A 9,032-nucleotide genomic window follows, 5' to 3' on the forward strand; every position below is an offset into this window, starting at 1 on the left:
GTTAAATGAAAAGCAAGGAAGCAAGCGAAAATACAAACAAGGTTACAATCGCTTCAATCTGATTTGCTCTTGAAAGCTGACACATCCTTCACATTAGACATGTACAGTTCGTTTAATTCCGAATTAATATTTGGAAAAAATTTTTATTATGTGGAGATTCGGATATATCTGAATACCTGAATTACAGTATAAACAAAGTTTACCAAATGCTCCGAATAACAACACAAGATTTGTCCGAATTTCGGAAATTCAAATTGAAGTTCAAATAGAATTTTCCATTCGAATTTGAACTGTAAACCTATTTCTGAAATCAAAGTCTGTGTGTGTTATTAGTGTACCATTTCGAAATAATGCTGTCTTTGTTAAGCCAAAGGTGATTTAAAGAGTCATTGTAATGATTTGATGAAGTTAAATTTGCCGCATTCGAATAGAAAAAATAAAATTTTATTTTCGACTGATTCGAAATGTATCAATTTGAACGTTTCGAATCGAAAAAAAAAAAAAATCGGTAGATTAGAAAAATTCCAAATACGAATTCCGAAATTCGAATCCGAATTGAACTAATCAACCAAATTTAACAAAACGAAATAACTAAACTAACAAATCAAAACGAAACAAAACAATTTTCTTCGTCATGCACATGTCTATTTCGCATTAAATTTAAAATTAACCACTTCAGCCCTGGAAGAATTGCCTGCTCAATGACCAGGCCATTTTCTGCGATATGGCACTGTGTTGCTTTAACTGACTGAATTGTGCGATCGTGCGAAGCTGTACCCAAACAAAATTGACGTCCTTTTTTTACCCACAAATAGAGCTTTCGTTTGGTGGTATTTGATCATCTCTGCGGTTTTTATTTTGTGCCCTATAAACAAAAAAAAGTGACAATTTTGAAAAAAAACACAATATTTTGTATTTTTTGCTGTAATAAATAGCCCAATTTTTTTTTTTTTAAAAAGCGAATTTTTTCCTTAGTTTAGGCCAATATGCATTCTTCTACATATTTTTGGTAATAAAAATTGCAAAAAGTGTATATTGATTGGTTTGCACAAAAGTTATAACGTCTACAAAATAGGGAATAGATTTATGTCATTTTTATTATTATTTTTTTTTACTAGTAATAGGGGTGATTTGCAATTTTTATTGAGACTGCGACATTATGGCAGACACATCCGACACATTTTTGGGTCGATTGACATTTATACAGCGATCAGTGCTATAAAAATGCACTGATTACTGTATAAATGTCACTGGCAGGGAAGGGGTTAACACTAGGGGGGCGATCAAGGGGTTAACTGTGTTCCCTATGTGTGTGTTCTAACTGTGGGGGGGGGGTGGGACTGACTATAGGAGATGACAGATCGTGGCTCCCAGTTCGTAGATAGCGCGCGCCTGCTATCCCGCTTAAAGGGACTGACGTACAGCTACGACGGTTCACGGGATTGTGCCGACCTGCTGCAGTATAATGACGGCGGCTGGTCGGCAAGTGGTTAAATATATACCTTATGTAAAAATAAATAAGTTCTTCACCACTAAAATCTTTTTCAGGTGTCCTGTGAACATTTTTAGATCTATTTGGTGCGCCGCAAGACAAAAAAGTTTGAGAAACACTGCACTAAATAGTTAAAGGTAAATCTAAAGGAAATGGAATAAGACAATTATATAATGTATGGCCAGCTCAAGTGTTGGAAAGGTGTTGTAGTAACGTCATGATAATGTATCTGTCCATTTGTGTATGGACACTTGCTGGTATTGTTTTCCATTTGTTATAATGCTGCGTACAAACCACTGATAGGTTATTCACATGAGCAGGTCTCCTCACGTGATTAATCAAGAAATCCACACAAGTAGTTTTAATGCATGCAAAATCCTTTAATCTCTGTGCAGACAAAGCCATCTGTTACGTGTCACCTGGGTGAGGGACCTTTGTCCTTGGCGCCTCTCATGTGCCTGTTTGCCACAAGGATTTTCCAGCGTCATGCTGAGATCTGATCACCAATCCCCTCTGCGCTCCTCCTGCACCAGGATGGGATTCAGAACTGTCAGAAATGAGTACTCAGTGGGTGTATAGGTAACAGTCCAGGTAATTGCACTGTAGAAGGAATGTAAGGTTACATAGTAGGTTACACGCTGAACTGTGTTTATTGCTTCTAGGGCACAGTTTTACAAGCCTATACCAAAGTTACTTGTCAATAATTAATGGACTTGTTAATTCTTTCAAAAAGATTAGCTGGAGTCATGGTATCAGTTTTAAAGGCCTGAAATGACACCCTTCCAATCACTTATCCACAAGTCAGGGCAGGTGTATATTGAAATGTGCATTCATATTTATGTAAATATCTGCCCCTTATGAAGTAACAATAGTATTTTTTTAATAAAAAAAAGGAATTCCAGGGGCGATCTGGTACTGGATGGAGTGACCATCCATCAGTTCGGATCATATTAGTGAGAAGGCAACAGGTGGAGAAGTGTCATAGGAAGCTGTGTTGCTGATCCAGCAATGTTAGCTGCATGGTTGGACGTCATGGAGGCTGACGTTTGTAAATCATAAGATTGATTTGAAGAATTTAAAAAATGTTTGGCTGACAAAAGAGGGGTAAAGAGGTAGTCTTATATTGTTTCTGTTGTTTTTATACAGAAGGGTGAGTGAGTGTTATCAACTTAGGACTGGGAATATGTTAAAGTAGAAACATCAAGTGAAAATATAAGAAAGTAAGCTTGAAAAGGGAAAACTAATATAGCCACGACATCTAAGGACTGGTAAGCTACAATGTATTGCATTTTTGGTTTTTGGGTTTAAATACATTTTGATTCCTGTAAGTTACTGGACTTAATGGATAAATTCACCTTTAACCGCTCCACCACCACCCTATGTATATATACGGCCTGGTATTGAAGCCCTTATAATGGGATCATGGTTGAGGCTACAACTATGATCCCGGTATAATTTTTTTCAAGCAGGCAAATCTCTATGTAGTAAAAGTGATCCACGCGGCTATGCAGTCTCTGGATTACTTTTACAGGTGGCGGAAAGGGGTCCCACTCCCCTACTGCCTTTACCAGGCCCTCCCATCCGATCGGGGATATGACCGATGGCATTGGTTTCCCCAGACACAGTGAGATGAACTGATATTGTTCCTGCCACTGTGTGATGTCAGAAACCAGAAGCAATAATGATTAAGTTACTTTACAAACAGTGACCACCTTGTGAAACAGCGGGTAAAACCGGTCTTAGTTTGATCTGCTGCTGTCAGGAAAGTTGTCTGCATATTACAGCTGCCGTTTCCAGGCATACACATGTGCACAGGCGCAAACAAAGAACGAGCCGAACAGTTACGGGCACATATGCGAATGCGCATGTGCGAACGTGACTGCGTGTTCGCGTATGCGCGCCTGTCACCAAAATTGGCCCCAAATGGCCTTTTTTTAAACGGAGCTTCAGTGATGACTAATTGCTGCTTGGTCTATAACATTTGTGTATGTTCTTGATTCCTGTGTCTGACTTCTGATGTAGACGGCTTGCTTCCGACTATTCTAGTCTGCTACCTGCTCCGACCCCTGGCTTATCTCAGACTCAGTTTCTGCCTGCTGCTCCTGTTAATCCTGCATCTGTTGCCAACCCTGCCAGTGACCCGACTACGCTGCCACCTTCTGTTTATGTCTGATATGCCCGCCCGTTACCGACCCGGCTTGTCTGACCCTGCTTCCAGCCTGCTACGGCTCCTACAGTCCAGCTCAGCATCTTCAGGTCCCTGCTTCCTGTTCGTGCATCCACAGTCTGTCATCTGCCAAGCCTGCCAGCTTGTCTGCTGTCTCATGTGCCTGCTACCAGCCAATCCTGGCTACAACCCGCACAGACCAGTGCACTGATCCTAGGCGCTCTTACCTCGCCGTACTCCAGTGGCTGCTGTCTCACTATCGGTGGCCCTCGAGCCGGAGCTTTATGAGAGGCCTTCCTCTGCATGTCAGGCTCACCAACCAGGTACGTGACAGCTGCTTTGAAGGCCAGAGGAGAGATCTGGAATCTAATAGACCCCAGACTTCTCCATAAAGAAGAGCAGCCACTGCCCATGCTACCCACTACACCACTGTGTGTGTATATATATATATATATATATATACACATATGCAAACTCCAGACAGGTAGTGTCGTGGTTGGGATTCAAACCAGCGACTGCTAGGAGAAAGTGCTACCCACTACTACACCACTCTAATATATATATATATATATATATATATATATATATATACACACACACACATACATATACACACACACACACACACACACACCATGACACTACCTGCCTGTAGTTTGCATGTTCTCCCTGTGCCTACGTGGGTTTCCTCCGGGTACTCCGGTTTCCTCCCACACTCCAAAGACATGCTGGTAGGTTAATTGGATCCTGTCTAAATTGTCCTTAGTATGTATGAATGTGAGTTAGGGACCTTAGATTGTAAGCTCCTTGAGGCTGGATTCACACCTATGCAGTATAAGTGCTTTTTGCATTTTGCAGATTTGCACTACAGTCCATTTAACATGGTTTCCTATGGAACACGTTCTGTAGTGCAAATCTGCAAAATACAAAAAGCACTAAAAATGCATAGGTGTGAATCCAGCCTGAGGGTAGGGACTGATGTGAATGTACAATGTATATGTAAAGTGCTGCGTAAATTGACGGCGCTTTATAAGTACCTGAAATATATATTTTATATATATATATATATATATATATATATATATATATATATTTTTTTTTTTTAACAACGCCCCGTCCCCCCAATGCTGATGCGCAAAGGCAAACGCACACGTTGATCCTGCATGCATATGTAAACAGTGATCGCACCACATATCTGAGGTATCACCGGGAACGTCAGAGTGAAAACAATAATTCTAGGGCCAGACCTCCTGTGTAACTCTAAACTGGTAACCTGTAAAGGCTTTTAAACGTTGCCTACTGATTTTATTCTCTAGGGCCTCTGCTTAAAAAATATATAATGTCTGGGGGTTCCAAGTTATTTTCTAAAAAAAAAAATGCAGATTTTTACATGTGTGATAGAATTGTCAGAATTGGCCTGGGAAGCTAGTGGTTATGAAAAAAATAATAAATGCACATATTTTTGCAGGAATTGCATTTTTTTCATTTTTATGTGCCTGCAGATTATTGCACCCACGATCAGTAGATTGAGAGTGCAAAGTTAGACTCCTGCAGACACCGCCACCAGCTTGCTTGTCTGTACCTTCATATGGGAAGACCGTTATTAAGATGGAGGAAGTGTCAAAGAACTACAAGAGCACTCATCAGCATCCTTGAACTACAAGCTGCCTTCAGCAGTGGACTTGTAGATCATTCATTCACATATTGCTGTGAAAGAATGATGCAGGTGTGGGTGAAAAACTGGCAGCAGGTGCTCCCCCACGTGCTATTATGGGGAAAAAGGAAGGGGGGGAGTGCACAGGGGCAGGCCTGGAGCATGTTACACATTATACCCTAAATTTGGGTCTAATGTGTAACATGCTCCAAAAGGTGAACCTATTCTTTAAGGTCCTTTTTAGTATGTTAGAGAAGTCACTTGTTTTCTTCATCTAATAGCTGTAGCCAAGTGAAGGTTGCTATTCCAGAACATGTTTTAGGTCGGGTTCACATATGTGCGGCCACGGTTCCCAGCATGGGGTCCGGTGCATCCCTGTTCACCGGTTCAGGTGCGATTCAGGTCTGAACTTTTACCTGAATTTGCATCTGAACAGGACCCTTTTGGAATGCGGGCCGAGGCCGCCCTGGACCTGTGTGAACCAGCTCCATTGTGAGCCGGGCAGACTCGCATGTCATGCGAATTGGATGCGGAGAAACCTGCATCCAATTCACACATATGTGAACCTGGCCTTAAAGAGGTTGTATACCCACACATCTAAAAAAAAAAAAAAAAAAAAAAGAGAAAGAGAAAATAAAAACCCTACAAGGCAAAGACATAATGAGCTAGTATGCACAGCATACTAGCTCGTTATGAAATACTTATCTTGGATCGAAGCCCCCGTATTGTAGCCCGGTCTACACCGAGGGAGCCGACATCTTGCCCTTGGCGTTCCACTCCTGCGCATGCGCGCAGGAGTCTTCAGCCGGGCATTCAGAGCGCATGCGCCGCTGACGTCAGCGGCTGCATGCAAATGGAATATCTCCTAAACCATACAGGTTTAGGAGATATTAATTTTACCTACAGGTAAGCCTTATTATAGGCTTACCTGTAGGTAGAAATGACAAATTAGGGTATACAATGACTTTAACAAAATATGATCTCTAAGCAAACTTCAGTTATTAGGCGTATTCCACATTTACCACTTCACTACTCATACTGAACATGGGGTGCAAACAGCTAATGACAAGACCTGCAGAAACCCAAGGGAACACAAGTTTTTTTTTTTTTGGATAACCAAGTGCATTCTTATAAAAATCACTAAGTAATTATTGGAGTTTTTACTACGCAAGACGGGGAGGTATATTACATTTTCAGCAAACACATATTACCAAGCCGTTACTGCAGTATTTAGCTAATGAGACTCTGTTAGGCCAGCCACACATGGATCGAAATTAGATCCATCTATGGGCAGGCTGATTGTACCCAAGTCGACTCATCGATGGACTTGGGTACAATCAGTTTGTCAGATTGTTTTACATGTGATTTACTGCTGGTGGCTATAGCCTCTAGCACTAATCATTGTGTTCTACCAGCCAGGAAGGCTCCCTGCGCCCCCCCCCTTTCGTACCCCTTCCCCCCGCTGGCAGGACCCAATAGTGCTGCTGGAGGCATTCCCCCATTACCACGACTATGTTGATGGGGTAATCGAGTGCTTTTCTTTCTTTTCCCCATGGTGGAAGGACAGAAAACCAAATCATTAATAGGCTGCTTTAGGTTCCTAAACAAATGCAAATGTCACTACTCTGCAATACAGGTGGTAGTATACGCCCCTCCCAGCAGTCTGTGCCTCCTACCTCCCTTCCACTCCAGTCGTCTTAGCATTTGACACTCACAGAAGTGAATGATGCCTTTATTTTACTATGACCCCTAATATATAGCTAAAGTTTAGTTATGATTTTTATACTATGGTAGTATTATTTCAGCTTGGAACAATGCAAGTAATTATATCTCATACCTGACCAATCCCTGTGGAAGCTGCAAATCACTGTAGTAGTCAGGGCTACTATAGTGAAAGTAGAAAGACAAACACTCCTGCGCACAAGTGAGTTACCTGGTGGACTAAAGTTTGTGGTGGAATGTGCCTCAGGCCTTGCTGTCCTCAAGGATAGAGGTATAGAAGGATATATTAGGAGGTATCCTAATAGTCAAAAAAAAAAAAAAGAGGGTGCACCAGCCTCGTGCATTATCCTTAGATGTCTTTTTACCCCTTCGAAACGCGTCAGCCGGCAGTGGCCCTTGATATCTCCCTTGTTACCATCTGGAGTCTGTTTGTCAGTCAACTAATTGCTGTCATTTGGAGATCATTTGTATTGCAAATTTTTCCCCACATGTTTGTGAGTAGTTTTTTTTATCTACTAAAGTGGTAGCGGCAGTCTACTGGATCCACAAGATCAACTGCCCTTCTGCATAGTAAACAGGTGGTCGCTTGGCTGCAATTCAGGCTGGGTTCACATTATGTAAATTGGATGTGGGTTTCCCCGCATCCAATTCGCATAGCAGGAGAATGTGACCGGCTCTCTATGGAGCCGGTTCACATATCTCCGGTGCGGCTGCGGAGCGCACTGCACAGAAACTCTGTGCGTCTTTGGCTCCATTTCAGGGCCAAATTCAGGCAAAGATTTGGCCCTGATTCATCCCTGAACCAGAGAATGGGGACGCACAGTGTTCCTGTGCGATCCGCAGCCGGTTCCAGTGTGAACTGAGCCTTAAAGAAAGCCTTGTATTTTTTCCAATGAATACAAAGCATTCCCTGATTAGTTTGGATGGGGATCATGACTTCATCGTCAAACTGTGTGTCTTCTGCAATAACACACATGTACCTGCTGGTTTGCAGTTTTCTATTAAATGTACACTGAGCTGAATGTGTTTTGCTGATTGTCGAGTATAACCCTGCTGACTTTGCAGGGGTCAGACCTCTGAAGATAGATTACTGCATACAGTGAGCAAGGGTCCTTCTCTATAGCATACTGACAGGGAGCAGGTTTTTCTACCCAGACTTTGGCTTTTTTCCCCAAAGTAAATGAACTGGAGCACTTTACTCACCTGTTCTTTTGAGGTACCTAGAATCTATTGTTTGTTTTTTTTAAACAAAATATTCAGTTGGGGTTTAAAGCTGAACTCCGGGTAAACAACTAAATATACAGAACTGTCTTGCCTGCCAAAGGATTTGTATTCACATCCATCTAGTCCTGAGATCTACACAGCTGTGCCCCACAGCACTACCCTGTCTAGCAGGGCAATGGACCTGATCTTTCTCTGGTGCAAGTGCATTTTTACTTACTCACCCCCAGCCTGAGGTCATCTCTCTGTCACTCTGCTCTGCCCTCCTATTAGCAAGGCTCCTTGTAATGTAGCACATCTAATTGGTTCCTTGTTAGGCTTCTCCCTCTGCTGTACAGACTGTACCATTGACTGCAATTTCAGCTTTAAAGTCATGTTTGATACAACTTTCACATTTCAAGAAAGTTTGCTATGTTATATTCTTTTTATTGTATTAAACATAAATGATTGTAGATTATTTCTTAGAGGAAGGGCAGATTAGCAACTGCAAAAACCCACCAACCTCTCTGATTTACAACTGTTGAGCTAAAATATCAGCCACAAATGGAGTGTATTGTTTTTAATGACTAACAAACAGACAATTGTAAAATGCACTTCTATATCTAAAAAAACATTGAAAAGACTATATCCAGCAGCCATTCACAACCTTTTTACTCCAGAGGAATCCCTAAAATAAGGTCAGGCAATGTCTCAGGGAACCCTTTCTAAAACAAATTAGTTGGGTATCTGTCAGAAACCATGAATCAGACTGAGACAGAAGTACAGTTAAATCTCAC

At 41.7% G+C, this 9,032-nt stretch overlaps 1 long non-coding RNA gene across 1 annotated transcript; it reads right to left on the bottom strand.

The window, feature by feature from the left end:
* Positions 1 to 1,851: 1,851 nt before the first annotated feature.
* Positions 1,852 to 6,390, bottom strand: LOC141113223 (uncharacterized). Its single transcript, XR_012236747.1, has 2 exons — positions 6,336 to 6,390; positions 1,852 to 2,092 (listed from the first exon to the last, which is right to left on the bottom strand). It is a non-coding gene; the product is annotated as an uncharacterized lncRNA (long non-coding RNA).
* Positions 6,391 to 9,032: the final 2,642 nt, after the last annotated feature.

Source organism: Aquarana catesbeiana, linkage group LG12 (assembly GCF_042186555.1).
Source record: "Aquarana catesbeiana isolate 2022-GZ linkage group LG12, ASM4218655v1, whole genome shotgun sequence".
Taxonomy (NCBI): Eukaryota; Metazoa; Chordata; class Amphibia; order Anura; family Ranidae; genus Aquarana; species Aquarana catesbeiana.